Source organism: Rattus norvegicus, chromosome 4 (assembly GCF_036323735.1).
Source record: "Rattus norvegicus strain BN/NHsdMcwi chromosome 4, GRCr8, whole genome shotgun sequence".
NCBI classification, from domain to species: Eukaryota; Metazoa; Chordata; class Mammalia; order Rodentia; family Muridae; genus Rattus; species Rattus norvegicus.
In genome coordinates, this window is record NC_086022.1 from 25,396,242 (window position 1) to 25,418,475 (window position 22,234).

General features: G+C 37.9%; 1 protein-coding gene across 11 annotated transcripts in view; it reads left to right on the forward strand.

The window, feature by feature from the left end:
* Positions 1–22,234, forward strand: part of Grm3 (glutamate metabotropic receptor 3) — a 281,504-nt gene that overhangs the window by 77,024 nt on the left and 182,246 nt on the right. The window contains exon 2 of one of the 11 annotated variants that reach the window (XM_039107011.2): positions 16,832–16,993. The exons of 9 other annotated variants lie outside the window; for them this stretch is intronic. The gene's annotated coding sequence lies outside the window, so the exon portion shown is untranslated. The remainder of the gene's footprint in view (positions 1–16,831; positions 16,994–22,234) is intronic. One more of the 11 variants, XM_039107012.2, reaches the window with a different exon arrangement.

Sequence of the window (22,234 nt, forward strand, 5' to 3'; positions counted from 1 at the left end):
TTCTTGGGATCATTTGCTTAGAAGACCTTTTTGCATCCTTTTACTCTGAGATAGTGTCTGTCTTTGTTTTTGGAGTGTGTTTCTCATATGCTGCAAAATGATGGATATTGTTTGCATATCCAGCTTACGTCCTTTATAGGTGAGTTGAGTCCATTAATATTGAAAGATACTAAAGACAGATGACTGCTGGTTCCTGTTATATTTGTTTTTGTAGGTGGCTTTATGTGCTTGCATTTCCCTCCTTTTGACTTTGTTGTGAGATGCTTAATATCTTGTCTTTTCTTTAGTGTAGGTATCTTCCTGGTATTGGAGTTTTCCTTCTAGGATCCTCCGTAGGTTTGCCTCCATTTGTGTTTGCTTTATTGTTTCTACTTCCACATTTAGGTTTTGGATCACTTTATGCAATTCCTACACCTGTTTGACTGTGTTTTCCTGTATTTTTTAAGGGATTTATTTGTTTTCTGTTTAAAGACTTCTACCTGTTTACCTGTGTTTCCTTGTATTTCTTTCAGTGAGTTATTTATAACCTCCTTAAAGGACTCTATTTTAGATCGACTTCCCGATTTCCAGGTTTACTGATGTATTCAGGGCTTGCTGTGGTGGAAGAAATGGGTTCTGATGATGTCCATGTATATTGGCTTCTGTTGCTTATGGTCTTGTGCTTGCCTCTCACCATCTTGTTATCCCTGATTTTGGTGATTCTGTCTGAAGTCTGTCTCTTTTGTGTTTAGGCTGCAACAGGTCTTCTGGTAGGCCTGTGGCCCTGGCAGTAGCAGACTTCCTGTGGGGCCTTCCAACTAAAGAGTCTTCAGGGAGGCATAAAAGCTGCTGATCTGCTGCCCTAGCTGCAGTAGGTCTCCTGGGTGGCTTTCAGACTGTTGGGTCTCCAGAGGAGCAGTCAAGCTATTGTCCTATGTGAAACTGGTCTGGGTGGGGGTGAACGGGGTATGGACTGTGGTTTCTGTTTCCCTGTTTATAGCAGAACTCCAACGAGGCTTGTAGTCTTTTGGGTCAGTTGCCCTGTACTTTACAGAGCCGCCAGAAGGTCTTCTGACTGTGGTGTCTGTTGCCCAGTTACCCTGTATACAGAGGGACTCCTGGGATACCTTCAAGCTGTAGTGTCCTGAGTGCAGCAGATCTCCTGGGATACCTCAGGATGTGGTATCAAATGCTCTGAGTGTAGTGGATCGTCTGGGATGCCTTGGGATATGATGTCTTCCAGGGAGCAAACTAGCTAGCATTCTGTCCTAGAAGAAAGCACCAGGCAGAAGGGGAGTGATATTTGGTGAGCAGGGGTTTTGGTGGATGGTGGGTCCCCAAGTCCACTGGTCTCCCAGTGGCAGCTGTGGGAGTTCAGGGAGAGTCCTTACCAAATGCTCTGGGTGCAGATCTTCTGGGATGCCTCAGTCCTTGTTCTCTAGCATCCCATATGAATATTGGAGACATGCTGGAAATTGAATATGTCGATGTAGAATTGGTCTTATGTGAAGGTCTCCTCTAATTTTGTATGTTTCTTTAGCCAATATCATCTTAGACCTTCAAGCAGAAAGCTTGAAGTCTTTCCCTTCAAATTCTAGTTTGGAAATGATGTTCTTCAACAACGGTTTTACTCTAAAACAACATCTAATTATTTTTCATCTAAATCTGGACCATTTCATTTGGGCTTATCATTACACTTCTCCCATGTATTTTTTTCTTTTAATTGCAATATGAAGTGAGTCATGCATTAGGACACTTTGAACTAGAATTCATTTTTGTTGTTTTTCTTTCTTGCACAATCATCACCCTGTTCTGCCTATACCCTTTCATGTTCAATAAATTCTGCACACAGCTTTCTTTCTCTGCACTTCTTTATACCTCTGTGAGTTCTTTTCCTGAACTAACACTCTCTCTCTCTCTCTCTCTCTCTCTCTCTCTCTCTCTCTCTCTCTCTCTCTCACACACACACACACACACACACACACACACATGCACACACATAAAACCACTAAAAAGTATGATCTGAATATAAGAGAACATGCAATATTTGACCTTTGAGATCTCATTTACCTTCATTAGTATTTTTCCAGAAAGACACACTTTCCTGGAACTTTCAAATTTCTTTATTCATGAACAACTTTCCACTGCATGTATGTACCACATTTTCTTTATCCATGCATCCATTCATTTAGGAACACAAAAACTGGTTCCAATTCTTTGCTATTGGGAATATGTCAATAGTAAACATAGATATGCAAGAATGTCTCCAGTAGATATGGAGTCTTTGGAATATGTGCTCAGTGGCATAGTTAGGTCACATGATAACTCTTTTTTTTGTTTTAGAGGCCTCCATATTGAGTTTCCTAATTACTCCACCACCACCCCCAAATGAATGCAGGAGACTTTTCTCTATATATCTTCACCATCATTTGTTGACCTTGTTCTTTTGATGATATTAAACTGGGGTGAGATGGAATGTCAGAGCTATCTTAACTTGCATTGTTACATCATTTCCCCAGTATATTCTGTTTTCTACATAGAGTTCTCTTCCTAAAAAGACCTGTGTGGTTGATGCGCTTCTTAAAACCATTTAGTGGTTCTCTGTAAAACAAAAGTTAGTTTCATAGTCACAGTGTTCTGTAACTTAGTTCAGACTATTTTTGAATTTTGTTTAATGCTTACCCAGGCTCTCCTCCATCAAGATTTGTCTAACTTTCAAAGTCAAATCCACTTCCAGCCCATTTTCCCAGTTCCTATAGACCCATTCCATTCATGGCTCATGTGGCACAGTTAAAAGTCACCCTCATATTGAATTAATTATTCCTAGATATCATGTACTCGTACTATCTTTGTGTCTTCTACAATGTAGTTCACAGAAAAAAATTATGATATTTAATAATCGAATCAACTGTGTAAAGACAACAGAAAGGTTTTTTGCAGATTTCAGAAAAGAACGTAACTAATCAAGATCCCCTCTCAGATGACTAAAGCCTTTGAGCTAAAGATTCTGAGGCCACACTATAGATAACTCTTCCCAGCCTGTAACTAAAGGTGACAGGGATAGCAAGGTAGGTCCCTTCCTAGGAGATTGACTCATTTGACTGTCCTATTTGATATCCAGCCTTGTTGAACTTCCTAATGCCATCCATGAGTCAAGGGCACCCTAATATTCCCTCCCTGCCCATATCACTTCCAGACTAGATACAAATGCCTGGCACCATTGTGGAGGCCCATCTATATTTCTCCCAAAAGCTCTAAGCATTTCTCATAAACATATTTCCCTACTGAAATTGTTGCACATTAACAACATTTTGGCATCATCTCTCAGATGACCAGAACTAACCTAGTTACATAGCTAACACACCCATATTCTTGTCTTAACCTTCTCATTTTTTTTAACCACAAAAGCATTGACTGATCTCCTCTTACTGTGTATGAAGCTGCTCATTTGATCAGATTGAAGAAAATGTGGCCACCATTCCCATTTTAAGAAATAGAAATTAAGAAGCTTAGAGGACTTATTTGACTTGTTCGCTGTCGCTGATTAAACAAAATTAGAGCTAGAGCCTAAATCTGCAAAGCCCAGATCCAGAGCACATCTTTTTAAAGCCAACATTTAGTTACCTAGTGTCTGACCAAATAAATCAAAATTACTTGATTTAAGTTTGAGCTCTTTATATAAACTCAAATTTTTATTAATATTCACCTTAATGTCTATACAATTCTTCCAAATACGCCATGAAATTCCCAGAGTAAAAGATAAGCACTAACATTGCACAAGACTTTGAAATAAAATACATTGACTAGTGTAACAATCTCATTGAATAATGTTGAGACTATTTATTTGTTTAATCAGCAAGGGCATTTTTAGTGACGACAATGTGTAATAGGACTGGGGTATTATTTCTTTATTCTTTTATTCTTTTATGCACACATACAACATATATAATATATGTCAGTCATATCTAACCTCCCATCTCTTACTTCAATTTCCCCTAGGCTACCCTGCAATGCATCTCTCTCCAAATTCTTTCTTTCTGTCTGTCTCTGTTTCTGTCTCTCTATCTCTCTGTCTCTGTCTCTATTTCTCTCTTTCTCTCTCTGCCCTCTCTCTCTTTCTATGTCTGTCTTTCTGTCTCTGACTCCACATGATCCAATTATTTATGTCTATATTGTATAATCATGCATATCAAGTTATTCACTAGGTTATACATACTCTATCAGTGGCCACTCTCCAAAAAAAAAAAAAAAAAAGCCACTCTCTTTTCCACAGAAGCTATCAATTGCCAATAGCTTCTAGGTTGGATGTTTGTCCTTGGCAGCCCCTCCCTCATCCCTACTGTAATTTAATATAGCATTTATTAAGTTTTGAGGCTTTCATGAAGACATACAATGTATTTTGATCATATTCACATTCCACTCCTTCTTGTAATTCTTCCCAGATCCAATCCCATTTTCACCCAATTTTGTATTCTTTTTTAAATTTGAATAACCCATTAAGTCCATTTTGTGATGCTCATACACTCATAGTTATGGGGCCATCCATTGAAATATAATGGACTTACTAAGGGCCATACTGCTAAAAATACTGAGTCTTACTCCCCAAGAAGACATCAACTGTCAATAGCTCCTCATTTAGGGGTAGGGGCTCCTGAGCCCCTCTTCTTTGTGTTCTAGAATATTGACTTAATCTTGTACAGGTCTTGTGCAGGCAAACACAACATCTGTAAGTTCAAGAGTACATTGGTCCTGTAATGTCCAAAAGGGACTGTTTCTGTCTAATCTTCCCCAACTTCTGGTTATTACAATATTTCAGCCACCCCTCCCCCATTCCTCAATAGTCCTTGAACTCTAGAAGGAAAGGCTGAAAATAGATAGAAAATAAGTGTTTTCTTCTACCTATTTCCCCCCTTGAATTTAGACACATCACCTTTCATGGGTTTCACTCTGAAGATTCTGATACATGGGTAAGAAATAACTCAATGGAATAGATGGGCTTTAGTGGATCTTTCCTTTACAGCAGATATTCTATACTTGCCTGTCACTAAGAGATGGGAGAGGTGACAATCATGACAAAATATAATTGCAAAATGGCTGTTATTAAAGCAACAAACATCAACTACTAAGTCTTGGCTACCTTGATTGCATTATATATGAGGCAAAATCTTTAGCTAACCCACGAAGGAATGAAAAACAGTTGAAAGATGGATTTCAGCCTCAGAGAAATTAGGTTTGCATCCAACTCTACCATTTACTGCCTTAATTCTACCATTTAGTGAGTCATAGTTAGGCGTGTTACTTGAGCTCTATAAGCTTCTGTTCTCTTAAACTGCTGTTAGCTATCGGAACTAAATGATGCTTTATATGTAAGGTGCCTGTATTGTAAGAATATGCTTAACATGACTACAAATCTATCTCCCTTTCTAAACTTTAGGCTTATTTCAAACTCATTTCCAGGTCACATATTCTCAGAAATTAACATGTATTGACATAAGATCAATGTCTAGCAAGCTTTTACATGATGAATGGATGAATTACAGTCAAATCAGGAGATGCTCCAATGAAAATTCATGTGGGTGACCTTCCAGACTGAATCTAGCTGAGTTGTGCCAAATAAAAATAATTCCAAGATTCTGGTTTACTCTAAAAGGTCAAAGCACATTGGGTTAGAATACAAAGAGAAATTTTTCATCTGTTATTCTCAGTGGCATTTAAACAGGCAAGGCCAGAAAGAGAAAGATAGGCTAGGGAGCTTATAATGAAAGGAAGAAGTATGAGATTAGTGACCATTGAACTTTTCTATAAATCCAGATTAATAAATCATAGTGGTAACCAGTTCTTTGGCACTTTTCAATGTCAAAATTTTGGGTCAACTTCGGGTCAAGCATTATACTTCTTTGCATCTAAATGCAGGTGGCATTTTTGTAACTGGGTAAGTGGAGATGCAGGCTATCATTTTTCTCAATATAAGAAGTTTAAAGTCGAGGTGGAGGTCAGAGACTAAGCTCATAAACTTGAACTTCTTCGATGATAAAAAGATGTAAAGAAAAGATAAATTCAATGGTAGAGTGTAAGAAACAGAGAGTAGAGAACATAAAATAGAGATAGAAACAAAGGTACAGCAAAACGAGTGGCTGATGGAAGAGGGTATTTTCTGAGCACTTGAATTCCTAAATATATTATTACATAAGTTACGTCACTTAATACTCAAAAACACGCCTTACTTAGAGAATGTTAAACGAAAATTTAGACTGAAAAATACTAAGAGATCAGATATCTAGTCAGAGAAAAAACAATTTTTTGAACCCCAGTCTTTTTTTAACTCCAGAACTTTAAGTGTTTTGGATACACTTACCTATGTATATCTAAATGAGGTTGAGGAGCATCTAAAGCCAGCAAGGGGGAAACATGTACATAAGCCTATATTAGCATTAGAATAACAACCCCCAATTAACTTTTGAGGACAAAAATAAATAAATATTTTGTTTCACATAGTATCACTATCACAGTTGATATGATCAGTGTCTTACAGCTCTACGGATTAAAGACTGGTTTTTCTACTATAATTAGGTACCAGAACATAGAGATCTGAAATTGAACTAAATTACATTGGGGTATAAAGCCTGGTTCCCTGGTTTATTAGTGATGTGCTCTTTGAGCAGTTATTAAATGCTTCCTACCTCCTCTGTATGTCAAAAAATGCTAATGAAGGTTAAATGAATCAGTGCATGTTCAAATACATAACAAACAAGTATAGAACCAAAGTTAGTGGACTTATTACAAAACAAATCATTTGCTTAGCATATGCCTGGATCTCTTACTGCTGGCCTATGCTAACTCCATGAATCAACTTTCAGGACTCAATTTGATTTCAATCCAAGAGATGTCATTGTCAAAGAAATAAAGTTGATTGCTTTTAAATATTATATCCCCCCCAGTGAAATACACCAATCTGTTCCCTCTTACCTTCGTTCAAGTATGTGTGAGCATTGACTTTTATTTAAACCCAGAATGGCATTTGTTACCTACAACCTGATAAATACAGACAAAATACAGAACAAGAAGCAGCAAGTGGCTGACACTCAATTCTGTCATAATAACCTGACTAGTTCTCCTCATCAAATTCTCTTTGCAAAGGCAAATGCTGCTTCATACTACTGATATCAATTTATAGAACTATCTGAGGTATTTTATTGCCCAGTTAAAATGATACCAATAATCTAAAAACTCAAGTTGCCTAAGACTGATGTGGTTCATGGCCTCTCATTAAGCTATTCCTAAGTGCCATGCTTCCTGGAAAGCAAACAGGAGCAGTGGGGAATCTGAGGCATAACTTAAAGACCTGGCAGATAAATTTTGTCAAGGCTTACTAAACTCGTTAGCAGAAGATAGGCATGGAAAGGGGGCTTTTGAAATATTAAAGCACAGGTAAACATCTGGAGCGTTATTGACTTCAAAACACAAAGGGAATATTCAGAACAGGAAGACCACATCAAAAAGTCATTGTAAAACATTGCACATACTGTCTGCACTCTCACTGATTGTAAGCAGAAAACATAGGCTCAGCTTTTTAAAAAAAAGTCTCACTTCAGGCATTTTTACTGATGTGTATTCATTTGCAAGAGGCCTCTTAATTCTCATGGGTTCCCGAAACAGTCAAAATCCTACAAGTGTGAATAATGTTGTATAAGCAAAACAAATGCCTTCATTGCTGAGTATAATGATTTAAGCTTTCGGTGAGCTTTATTAACAAGCTTTTATTAAAATAGAAAATGTTGCCATTTATATATGTTAGCCCACCTGACCTTGAGACATTTTTTTCAGCCTGGTTTCAATCTTGGTGTTGTAAAGCAAGCAAGCTTAATGCATACACGAATTCCATATAACGATTTGTGTTAACTAAACCCTAAGATTTCAGTTAAATAAGCATTGAAGCTGGGTGCTGGTGGCTTTAATCTGAACAGAGGCAGGCAGAACTTTGTGAGTTTGAGGCCAGCCTGGTCTACAGAGCAAGTTCCAAGACAACCAGGGCTACCTAGTGGAATCGTGTCTCAAAAACACTAAATCAATCAATAAATATTGAAAAACAAATATATCCATCATAATGTGACACTTTGTATGATGTATGCTTGTGTTAGAGACAGTAAGAGAAAAGGAGGAAAAGATCTTGAAGAACTTTTTTGGTTTTTCATGATATATCAGACTTTTTTCCTTAAGATTTATTTATTTTATGTATATAAGTTCACTGTAGCTGTCTTCAATCACACCAGAAGAGGGCATCGGATCTCATTCCAGATGGTTGTGAGCCACCATGTGGTTGCTGGGAATTGAACTCAAGACCTCTGGAAGAGCAGTCAGTGCTCTTAACCGCTGAGCCATCTCTCCAGCCCCACTTTGTTTTTTTTTTAATTTTGAGACATGAACTCAATCTGTAGTCCAGACTGGGAATACTCAGGCTAGACGCAAATTGAAGGTATTCTCCTGCCTTGACCTCCTAAGTGTTGGAATACAGTATGAGGTATCATTTCCACTTTACTTAAAAGGATAAAAACTTATAAAAGAAGATTAGCTTCCTGAATGTCAATAAACAGTAATTAGGCTCTCTAGTTACTTGTCTGAAACATGGTCTCTCATGATTCCTCAGCACCCTGGAAACTTTCAAAATATAGTCTTTAATTCTCTTGGAAGTTCCTTCAAATAAAACATTCTGTATATTGCTGATTTTGCTGACACTGTGAAGGCATATGAAGATAGTAACATGTGGATCTGCTTTCAAGCTGACAGTGGCTAAAATACCATGCTACCAATGAGGTAGCACTGAGCCAGGACCCTTGAGCAGTTGATAAAAACAGCCTTAGGTATCAGAAGGTACATGGGAAATAGAATACAGATTATATGAATAAATAAAATCATACTTGAAACTGAAAGTACAAAGTCCATCTAAATATACTTTAGAAACCAGAAAATAAGACAAAGATATATTGGCCATTTATCTGGGTATCTTCGGTATGCCATGAAATACAACTAATGGAGCTCAGTAGCTCTATTTGAACTCCACATCTACCCCACATATTTTTTACCTAGAACTTCTTAGTCAGCATTCTGCCAAAAGGATCCACCCCAAAGCAAGCATTATAGCAAGCTAAGTATGAAGTAGCCTGGTACACCATACTATAAGTACCACAAGTTTTTAAAACCTACACAATAGCACACCTTAGATTTTTGTATGAAAATGTTCACTTGCTCATTTGTTCATTCAGTATTTACTTCGTTTATTGTATTGCAAGTCAAGATCCAAATACTAGAGACAAAGTAAATGAGCAATTGCTTATAGTTCATACTGCTTGGGGGGTAGGGGGATCAGGCAATGAACAAACAAGCAAGTGCCCTGAGTACTATAAGAGAAATAAAAAACAAAGAGATGGAAAGAGAAAAAGAGATGATATAGGTAGCTTCAAAATGTGTTCGCCTAGCTCAGTTCCCCAAGAGAAGTTAACAGTCAAATCAGTTGTCTAGGTCTCTGAGACACACCCAATTTATAAACTTACTTGCTCGTTGGCTGTATAGACATCTATCCCCTCAAGAATTCCCATTGTTGAGAACCCAGTCAGTAACAAATAGTTCTACTGAGCAGAAGATGAGATCAAAAGCATTTGCTTGGGGCATGGTATTAAGCATATGACAACTTCCAACATCCCAGCCTTCACGCTGATTTGTTGATGAGTTTTTAATTTCTTCCTCATGGCTTCTTAGATGAAAAATCAAGTAAGAGAAAAAAATCTATGAGGTATTCATTTGACCTCTAAAGTCCCTAGAAATCGCTACCACTTTTCCTTCCTGACGCAAGTAAAAAATCTGTGAGGGTGGAAAGATAGGTCAGTGGTTAAGAACACTTGCTATTGTTCATCACCCAGTACTCACATGACAACAGTTGTCTGTAATTCCAATCCTGGGGATTCATGCTCTCTTTGGGCCTCCAGGGACACTCTGGCATGTATGATACACAGACATACATGAAAACAAAACAGCCATATACATAAAAACCCCTCAACAAATAAAGCCAAGCACACTGGTAACGTGCCTTTAAATAAGAATCTCATCAAATGATATCTAATACTTCTAGACAGCATGTTCTCCCATTTAAGAGTAGCTTAGTGCATACTAGGTCGTATGTGTTTTTTTTTTTCCTGGAACTCCAATTTTATAATTTGGATCTGGAATTTAGGCTGCCGAATTAAATCTAAAATTAAGCATGAAAAATATGTAGCTTCTTGGATGTGACTACAACATTATGCTACACAGAGATACATGAAAGGAATTGCTGCTGGTGGGCTTAAAGGCGCTAGATGTTCTCCACTAGACGCTGGTTTGCACTATCATCTCCATACAACTTTTATCAGAGTGTGCTTGACTAATACCTTGTCAAGAATGGAGGCAGCTTAAACTAAATGGATGCACATGGCAAGCTTGCTTTAGATTGAACACACCCGGTTGGTAAAACACAGAATAAGCCGGACCTGCCACGTGATCATTGAGCTCCTTGGAGAAGGAAATCACTGGAAAAATATAGAGGACACCAGGAGAAACATTGATTGCTAGAAGAGCAAAAGTAGCAGAATGCTTCATACTCCGTAAGTCCTTTCCTCCTTGTGGACAACTTGGCCCCTGGGGGAAAATGTGTTGCAGACCACTGAAAACTAGAAGGAAGCAAAGCACAAGTCTCACATAGTCTCAGTTCTCCCCTTCCCCTGCACGCCTGCTACCCTATAACTTGATTCATTGTATCAGTTCTATTATTTTAAAAAGGTTCATGTAGTGCACCTCTGTGTGCTCCTTCCTCCCTCCCCTCCTCTCTCAGTGTGTGCGCGTGTGCATGTATGTGTGTGTGTGTGTGTGTGTGTGTGTGTGTGTGTGTGTGTGTGTGCATGTATGCACGTGTCTGAGGATCAGGGCTGCATGTATGATAAGCCAGTGCTCTATCTCTGAGTTATATACCTATGATACATGTGAAGAAAGGACTGTATGTAAGGTTATAAGAATGAACAAGTTTTTGTCCCTGCTTCTAAGTGCCGGTTGTTAAGCAGGCTTCAGTTTGTCTGTAACATCAGTACAGTGTTCATGAACAAACTAACATGGCCATAGGCTGCCAAGGCACATGCAATGTGGCATACATGGACGGTGTTTTCTGGTACTCCCACTGTGGTAGTTCTAATGTACCCTTATTAACTACAGGGCTAAACTTCTTTTCTTTATTCAATATGTCTCTTTAGTGCTTTCCCATCTCAAAAAAAAAAAAACAAAACAAAAGAAAAAAAACCTGGAGTTGGCCATTCCTGATTCAGATGTAATAGCCCCAAATGATATAACTAGTAATACTATTCACTCCACAAAATTTGATTTTCCACCTGGTACAAATAACTTCTTTAAACGACAACAAAATGTCAAATGATATAGAAATTATGTTTGTTGAATGGTTCTCAAGAAAGCGATCATTCTATTATTCTCTTTGTGGGGAGAATCCTAGGAGATATAACATCTCCTATTGGGATTTTTATCTAGAAAATATGAAATTGCATACAGAATATGGTTCCAATGATGGCCATAATGGTGACTAAGAACAAGGAAAATGAAACCTGTGAGAAAGGAGCGAAGATAGTAGAATCAGCTAGTCTAGAGAAGAAAAACTAAGGAGAGATGGCATCCTAGTACGTGAATAGTGTTATACACAGATTAGTGACTGAATGAGCCTCATTAAATCTGACAGGGAAAAAATGGGCACAAATGTTCATCCTTCATCTATAGCTAGCATCAAAGGAAAATAAAAAAGCAGTATCAAGGCAGGACAACTGAAGAGTAAGAATTGCTCATTCACTAATGAACACTTAAACTGTATTTGCATCTCTTTGTTATAGTACAGTGACTGAGGCCACAAGGGCAATTTTGTGGAAGGACAGTGTTTGACTTGAGACAGTGGACAAGGGTGATTATGAATCATTAAACAGGAAACTCTGATAGCTATGCTAAGGATATCTCTCCCACAGCTGCAGCCTTCATCTTGAGCTCTTGCTCTCTGTCCATGTAAATTCACATGACCTACAGGAAACATTTATACTGAGTTACAGTATCTTGTTGCACTCCTCCCTGGTTAATATATATTATAAGACAGTGTACCTAGATAACAAATTGAGTCCAAATATAACGTACTGATAATGATAGACCATAACTATAAGTGTGTTAGCTATAAATGTGTCAAATGATAAAGGAAATGCATTTTTTATATATAGAAGTGGAGTATATCATTTCACTCTACTGGATCTACAACTTATAAAAGGCTCATTCCATGTAAGCGACACTTTCTGTTTCGAGATCAACTGCCCAAAAAACACATAAGCGAATAGATTTCATAGATTTCTTCTACCATCCTTGAAAATAAATTACCAGGCTGGTTGTTGATTTCCTTTACAAACCCCATATATAAAGCTGTTGAGCTCATGAGGGATTGCTCTGTAGAAATGTCTGGGAAAGATTTAGGAAGATCATTTTTAGGCAAGGAACTAATGGAATTTACCTTTCATTATCACAGCCGAAGCACCAGGCTTCAAAGCTCATATTGCCTATAGACTCCAAAAGAACCTACTTACAGACACAGTTTCCACGCTCCAAAATCATTTTCCTGGGAACACTGGGTGTCTTCAAAACAGCACATCGGAGAATTAAGTGACAAATAGAGGACCTTGTTGTTAGGGACTTTTCCTAAATGGGTACCCAAATCGGCCATATTAGCCCATATTAGAGATCCTTAAATTAAAATGTTCCTTTGAAATACCTGGGGGTGTTGTGTAAAAATGCAAAGTCTGATTTGGTGAGCATGGATGGCCAAAAACAAAAACACATTTATAGATTCATAGCTGGCATCAGTATTGATAACTTGTAAACCGTATTCTTAAGTGGCAAGGATTAGAACCTCTTCAAAGCACAAAACAAAACAAAAACCCAATCGATTAATTTAGTACACAGTTAACCAACACGAATGCTGTGCTGGGTATGCTCCTTCAAAATCGTCACACTAAACCACTCCAGTACTACTTATGGAATGCAGTTCACCGTGTATAACAGTAGATGATACAAAAAAAAAATAAAAGACCAAACTCCTTTTAAAATTAACTTGATTTTGGTTGAACATGCTTCACTGAAATTAAGGAGAGGTCTGAATATTAGCTTTACCAGCCGCCTCACGTCAGTGGACTGGAAACACTTCTTATCAATGACAAATGCCACAGGCATTAGATTCAGCGGAATCATAATATGATCCCTTATACTTCCACTTAATGGCTAAAACATTGGGTCTCTTAACTTCTTTCTGTCTTGATTTTCTTAGTTGGAATACTGGGACAGAAAGACTTATCTTGAAGAATTAATTGAGTGAATCAATGAAGTAGAATATGAGAAAGTTTAATCACAGTGCCTGATAAACTGTATAACCCGTCACCCCAGTCTCAGTGGCATGAGACAGCTACTATCTAGGATGCGATCGGATCTGAGCCAGAAGTCTGGGAAGGGGATGGCACCCTCAAAGTCATCAGCCTCCTGACATGGTACCTCTCACTTAAGCTTAACTGTAATAGGAAACCAGTGAGAGGCTCCTTCTCCCAGGAACCAGCCCCACAGGACACACAGCACCATTTCTGCCACTTCTGATTGATGAAATCAAGCTTTCTCAGAGTCCAAGGTAGGAGAAAATGGCTCGCTGTCAAGGAGGGGTTCAGAGAGCCTCACCTAGTATCCAACAGCCCTCTTTGGAAGATACAGCCAGCAAGCACAGGCTGATCTAAATTGATATAAATTGGTACAGTGGCCTACCTTGGGCTGCTGTGACAGATGACAGTAGATGCAGCTTAAGCAACCGAAGTTTATTTCACTCAGTCATGGAGGCTAGGATGTTGACTTTGAGTCCTGGAGGACCAGGACAGCTGGTGAGGACTTTTTGTTCTGGTTTTCACCAATCAGAGTTGGAAAGAAAGAGCAACTGCTTTAGCTTCATTCTCTCAAAGGAGTAGTTTTAGCTAGAGTTCTGCTTAGCATTGAGTATGCTCATAGTCTAATTATGTGATGAAAGAGTATCCAAATCCCTTCGCAATAGATATCATCCTGTAAAATAAGAGTTTAGAGGCAAATATGAATCCACAGAACCTACCAAAATTTTAGCACTATAAACACAGCCACCAATCTTGCTAGACAAAATTTCTATCAGACTTGTCTTCCAATGGCACTATTTAATGATCTATTATTTCATCTATGTCTAATCTTCGGTCTACGAAGCATTTTAGTAGTTTCTATCCCAGAAAAATGACAGAGTACATGCATAGATGGGCTAATGTTTAGGGATATAAATCATTTTCTTCAGTAATGGTCCTTTCTGGCCATAATAATGCTTTTCTAAATGACAAGACCATTCTTGCTCCTGGGGCTGAAGACTGCTGTTTCCAGTTCCGTGACGGTGATGATACTGTCATTGATATTTGTATTACATTGTGCTCCGTGGTTCAGAGTTGATACTCAAGGATGTTCCATGAATTCAGCGTCATTCTTTGCATCCTCACACATCCTCCTTTCTCGTTAAATTCCTTTCTGAACTTAACTCACCACCAATAACCCTTTGTTCTTCACTCCCTGTTGGTTTATTTTACAGATTATTACCATTACCCTCTAAAATATAAAATAAACTGTACAACTCCTCCCTTCTAGTTTCCTTGAACATAACTTACCTTTCGAACACATATTTAAAACAAGGGTGCTAAACCCCCTTTTCATTTTTTATTCTGTTTCATTTTGACATTATAATGTAATTACATAATTTCTCCCTTCCCCTTCCTCCCTCCAAAGTTTCCCATTGCACTCCTTCTAATTCATGGCCACTTTTATCACTAATTGGAATTGCATGCACATTCTTACTCCCATATCTTCATGCACCTAACCCAGCAGCAATCGAGTGTGAATTAATGCCATTTCTCCTCTATTGCTCTTTGTCATAGAACTCATCCTTATCTTTGATGGAAGAGTTGCAGTCATGGGTCAGGAAAGGCCCCAGCATGTGAAATATGGATCAAAACTGAAACAGAAAATTTTAAAGTTAAAGCTAGAATTGAGGCAGGGGAACATAAATCTGAGAGGAAATCCAACAGAATTAATTAAAATTATACCAAGACCCAGTGAGAAATGTAACATATATGTTGGGAAATAGTACAAATTGGAATCAGGGAAAGTACTCTCTCTAGGGAAGTGTCATTTAAACTAGCTAGACTCTATTTATTAGTAGAAAAGTACATTTTTTTGTGAAGACATACAAAAATCTAATGTGGACTGATCCTTAGCAGTAACCCTTCTCTCTCTGTTTGTATATGCTCCATCCCCTTGATTCTATGGCTGACTCCTGACTCTTACAAGTCATTGAGACTTTCTCTAGTGTCGACATCTCTGTTTTCCTTGACCTACTATAAACAAAGGCATAATACCATATTATACAATCTATGTTTTAATTGGTACTTACCACTCTTATTCACCAGTTAAGGGTGGTTATTTGCTCCACTTCCCTGTCCCTGATGGAAGGTTGACTGGCTTGATCTTGTGTAGGTCTCTTGCAGCTTTACTGAGTTCATGAGTGCAAAGGTCATGTCACTTTGGGAAGATAATGTCTTTCTCTGGTCCTCTCAGACCTCTGTTTTGAAATCTTTTGCTTTTCTTCCCATAAGCCTTATGGGAAGAAGGTATGATATAGTTATCCCCCTTATTGTTGAGAATGCCACAGATGCTTGTTCTCTGTGTTTTGACAAACTGAGTTTTTATATTAAATGACATCCATTGCACAGTAAATACTCTCCTGATGAAGATTAAAGCAGCTTGTGATAGTCTGTGGGTACAGAGATATGTATGTAGAGGGCAATTTGTAAAATGTACATTTAACCAAATACCAATGGTATTGTCAAGGACTACATGAAATACACAAATATGAATTGTTGGCCAGATTTGTGATACCATACACACATTTCCTCCTAGGAGGCAGGCCTTAAATCCAATCAGAAAACACTTGGTTACCTGCATAACTATTCATGACACTGTTAAACTCATAGGCATAGTAGTTTGCCAGACTGGTGATTATTGTTACTAACAGGGTTCACATTCCTGATTTTTCATAAAAAGATGTGTCACCCATAACCTAAAATTCAAGATAAATAATATTTGGAATAACAAATGTAGTACCTTAAATAGTACACAGATAATATATAAAATTATATATAAGGACTCAAAATTACAATTTTTTTCTGATGAGTATTCTTCCATGTACTTTCCATATATATTTTGTAATAGCTCCCCTTCTTAGACCTTGGTCTATACATACTGCTTTATCAGTTTCTTACAGTAGATAATGTAAAAGTGGTATATAAAAAACCTATACTCTTTTTAAAAGTTAGAATCAAGAGCAACAGAGATGTAAGTCAAAGTAATCAGCATTAAGACTCCCTCCAGTCCTGCAAACTAAGCAGACTAGTAAGCAGGAAGCATTTTCCAAGAACCATAGTGAAAATTAAACATATTTGAACTGTTCTTTCTGTTTCTATTTCTTGAAAGTTTATATGAGTTTGGCTGTTTTGAGAATTTGGGAAACTACATAGATAACACTCAGAGAATTGCTCTCACCATCTATTTTTTTGGCAATGAAGTTATTGAGGAAACTGATGACATAAGCTAGGCAAGTCAGTTATCACATATGAAGATTCCCAAAGCTCTGGTTTCAGAATGGTTGTCCACAATGGAAGTAACTGCTCTTTACGTCTCTTTTTTCCTTCTTCTCAAGGCTTCTTCTTGTCCTGTCAGTTTTGAATACTCAAGTGGGACTCTCTCCTTATGCTTACTGCCCTTTATCTGCTATACACGAAGCAAGGCATCCAAGGCCACATCTGTTCTGCTACTTAGGATACTATCATTTACCTAATGAACAAGCAATGAAACTGGTGAGGTAACCACAATTAATTTCAAGACTCCTAATGTGAAATGCAGTGGCAGAGATGTGCAATCATTGCCACAGGGTCTGTGATGATTCTTGTCATCCAAGAGCACTTTGTTCCTTCATTTTCAGGGAAATTTTGGTTGATAAAACTATCTTTTAAAGTATATAAATAAATATATTTAAAGTATATTATCATACATATCATGTATATATGCATAAATGTATACAATATAATATATTATATATATTATATATTGTATTGAATATATACATATATATATATATATATATATATATATATATATATATATATATATATCTCACTACCTAAGACAAGGACTTTACAGTTGCTGTAGTTGATTTATCTGTAAAAAAAGCTTACATTTGTTTGTGTACTCTGGTTCTCCCTCTGCCTTTATAGGGTTAATCCAGATGTATTCACCTTCAGTTATTTCTGTTCAGCTTCTTGTAATGTGATCATTTTAATTAAAGAATTTTGAAGGGGTTAAGCATAGTGGTAAATGCTTTTAACACAGCAGCAGATGAATCTCTGAGTTTGGGGTCAGCTTGGTCTACTTAAAGAATTCCAAGAGAGCATGAGCTACACAGAGTAATCTCAAAAACCAAACCAGAAAGAGGAAAGAAGGAGAAGGAGGAGGAGGAGGAGGAGGAAGAGGAGGAGGAAGAAGAAAGAAGAAAGAAGAAAGAAGAAAGAAGAAAGAAGAAAGATAGCTCTCAGAAATAGTGCGATGTAACAGACAGAGTGCGATGAACTCTTAACTTTTATGGTGGGTTACCTATTCAAATTCGACCTTTGCTATCTCCACAAAGTGATTGCCTCATCTTCTGCTATCTGTAGACTGATTATGATAGACTTTTCTGCTTGGAAATTCAGACGATGGGGTGAGCTGAATACTATTTATCCAATATTCTTGAACACCAAGAACCTAGGATATGAAAAATGTCTCTGGCACTTTTTAATTTTTCATGGTAGATCAGCCGTACTTCTCTATAGCAGAGAAATTTTAATTCAGGAACAAGACTGTTCTGGCAAGAGATCACATCCAAAGTGCTGTGTGATCTGGCTGAAATGGCATGCCTTTAATGGCTCTGGCTGGAATACAGACTCGTCTTTAGTACACACCTTTAATCCTTAAAAATGAAGTTAAAGTTAATTTGTAGAAGGAAGCAGCACATTTGAAAGTACCATCTAATTGAGGGACAGACAAAGTGATGGAACAGAGAAAGATTTGACAGAATGAGTCGGAGATAGAATACACACAACTCTCAAGAGAACAGCACAGAAAAGAGGTGACTTAGGAGAGCAGTGCAGAATAGGCAGATGGTGGAGGGAGCTTTACTGAAACAGTTTTACAGAGACAGGTTACAGGTAAAGTCAGAATTTACTGGAGAATGAGAAGGAACCAGAAGATTAGAACAAATTGCCAGAGTTTGTTTAAGGCCTAAGCAGAGCAATTCAGTGAGAAGCTAAGGAAAGCCAGATTGAATCAGTCAGTTTGGAGAGGAATTTGAGCCAGAACAACTGAGTTGAACCAGCCAGCCAGAGTTCAGAGAGAGCTAGAAAAGATGAGCTTATCCAGCAGTAAGCCTCTGAGATGGCAATTACATCTGATGAATAAAAGACCCATTTACACTCCAAAGAGTTTCTTTGTGCTATCTATTGGCTAGCACAGAAATGATACTATCCCATTAATGCCAGAAACAAACTCCTAGATAAAGTGTTGTTTTTTGCTTCTGATTCCAAACACTTTGCTGTGACAAGGAAGAAAGCTAAGGTTTCTAAAGGGTTGATGACTTTTTTCACTTGCTGTTGTGGTTTGCCCTGGAGTTATCTGTATTTTTATGCTAATTCCACTGCCCCAAGGACAGCTGCCTAGTCACATACTCAGGAATCAGGTGACTTCACCAGAAACTTCTCCCCATTGAATTTTTAAAATACAGGTGAGAGGCAGGTACAGGATAGAAGGAGGCCTGTCTTTGGAGGAGAAGGAAGGATAGGTGAGAGAGAAGTTTGAAGGAGGAGGAGGAGACTGAAACAGAAAGGAGGAGAGGAGAGAGAGAGAGAGAGAGAGAGAGAGAGAGAGAGAGAGAGAGAGAGAGAAGCCGTGGCAGGACAATATGGCGGGTGACATTAAGATTCTACGCTGTACCTTTACAGGTTATTACAAATGTTCTTAAGGGATGGATGGTACTGGGCTTTCTATGTTTAGGTGGGCAATTATATCTTACCAATTGGGTCAAAGATTATTGTGTTGAGTGCTCTTTTATGTGATGGTTCAAGTGTAGTAAAGTATGCGGCTGCAAGAGACACTGGGCTGCTGAGGAGTTGGGATGTATTTCTGCCAAGGTATCTAGCAGATATCTTGGGGCACTGTGGTATGACCTAGCAGGATAAAAGGACAACACATACCTTTTTATATTTTACAACAACAACTTGCAGTAAGACATTGTATTTGTGACTTAAATATTGGTTTTAACCAATATAGAAAATTGCTTTTAACTAATATAAAGTATTGATTAAAAGAAAATGGTAATTTTATATGGATATGTATATTTATACACCTTCAATAATAGCTGAGCAAAGTATTTGCTTCTTATGTAAAACCTATGTTTTTTAAAACTCACAAAACAAAATGTTTAATAATATTTATTTTCTTACTTTGATCAAAATACTTGACAACTTTTTTTAATAATCTAGCATTTCTTAAATAAATCATGTAAGTAGGAAGCACAGTACAGTTATTTAAAAACTGTTATGGGCTTTGCTGGGAAAGGATGATCCACAAATCTAGATATCCTTCCATTTCTGTCCATGACTATCAGACTCTACAATGCATACTCCCAATCATCTTGTTTAATGCTGAGTTCAGTTCTTATTTACATGTGCTTGATTCCACTGCCACCCCATATAGACCTACAACTCACATCTACTGCTACTAATTGGATACATATAATTAAATACTGACCTGTCAGATTCTAAAGCTGAGTTCAAACAAAGTTCCTATTCCTAGCTGTCTCCTTTTATTTGTAGTTCTGCTTTTTGTCTTCTGGTTTGGATTCCAGGAGTCATTTTTAATCTTTTTTCCCTTCCAGTCATAATTAAAAGTCAAGTATCAAATTACTTTGATTTTTGTATGTGATGATTATCAATTACACACATTCTACTTCATATGATCGGCAGCACCGTTCACACACTCCTGAGCCCTAATCTGATTCCTTAAAGTTCCCTGACTGTAGTGACTGAGCGAACTGTTATATTCGTAAGTGTGTTCATGTATGAATACTGGCACACCAACACACTACTTGGCTTTAAAGAATTCATACTAACAGCTCCGGAAAAAAAAAAGAATTCATACTAATTATACTACATCAGGAAATCTCTCCAAAAACTACCAAACAACATCTAAGACATCAGATTTTTCCCCCTAAGGATCTCCCACAACCTAGAACTAGCAATTTCACATTTTTGTCTATAATAATCAAAGTGGACTAAAAGTTCCTTCAGATATATTTGAGAGTTTCTGCCAAATGTCTTATTCCTTATTAGTTATTTGACCCCCCTACACTAACACAAACATCATGTTACATTTCTTCCATGCTTCCTACTCCATCTCTCCCAAACTACATAGACATGCTTTATATTGGGTAGGCAAACTAAAACTAATAAATAATCAATCTTGAATAGCAAAATCTATTAACTAAGAACTAATAGGACTTTTTCTAACAAAAAATGATAAAGAATTCAATTTTAAGAAATGGCATTAATATTCTTTTTTTTAATTTTATAAAAAAAATTTTTTATTATTTTTTTATTAACTTGAGTATTTCTTATATACATTTCAAGTGTTATTCCCTTTCCCGGTTTCCGGGCAAACATCCCCCTCCACCCTCCCCTTCCTTATGGGTGTCCCCCTCCCAACCCTCCCCCCATTGCCGCCCTCCCCCCATAGTCTAGTTCACTGGGGGTTCACTCTTAGCAGGACCCAGGGCTTCCCCTTCCACTGGTGCTCTTACTAGGATATTCATTGCTACCTATGGGGTCAGAGTCCAGGGTCAGTCCATGTATAGTATTTAGGTAGTGGCTTAGTCCCTGGAAGCTCTGGTTGCTTGACATTGTTGTACTTTTGGGGTCTCGAGCCCCTTCAAGCTCTTCCAGTTCTTTCTCTGATTCCTTCAACGGGGGACCTATTCTCAGTTCAGTGGTTTGCTCCTGGCATTCGCCTCTGTATTTGCTGTATTCTGGCTGTGTCTCTCAGGAGCGATCTACATCCGACTCCTGTCAGTCTGCACTTCTTTGCTTCATCCATCTTGTCCAATTGGGTGGCTGTATATGTATGGGCCACCTATGGGGCAGGCTCTGAATGGGTGTTCCTTCAGTCTCTGTTTTAATCTTTGCCTCTCCCTTCCCAGCCAAGGGTATTCTTTTTCCTCATTTAAAGAAGGAGTGAAGCATTCACATTTTGATCATCCGTCTTGAGTTTCGTTTGTTCTAGGGATCTAGGGTAATTCAAGCATTTGGGCTAATAGCCACTTATCAATGAGTGCATACCATGTATGTCTTTCTGTGATTGGGTTAGCTCACTCAGGATGATGTTTTCCAGTTCCAACCATTTGCCTACGAATTTCATATAGTCGTTGTTTTTGATAGCTGAGTAATATTCCATTGTGTAGATGTACCACATTTTCTGTATCCATTCCTCTGTTGAAGGGCATCTGGGTTCTTTCCAGCTTCTGGCTATTATAAATAAGGCTGCGATGAACATAGTGGAGCACGTGTCTCTTTTATATGTTGAGGCATTTTTTGGGTATATGCCCAAGAGAGGTATATAGCTGGATCCTCAGGCAGTTCAATGTCCAATTTTCTGAGGAACCTCCAGACTGATTTCCAGAATGGTTTTACCAGTCTGCAATCCCACCAACAATGGAGGAGTGTTCCTCTTTCTCCACATCCTCGCCAGCATCTACTGTCACCTGAGTTTTTGATCTTAGCCATTCTCACTGGTGTGAGGTGAAATCTCAGGGTTGTTTTGATTTGCATTTCCCTTATGACTAAAGATGTTGAACATTTCTTTAGGTGTTTCTCAGCCATTCGGCATTCCTCAGCTGTGAATTCTTTGTTTAGCTCTGAACCCCATTTTTTAATAGGGTTATTTGTTTCCCTGCGGTCTAACTTCTTGAGTTCTTTGTATATTTTGGATATAAGGCCTCTATCTGTTGTAGGATTGGTAA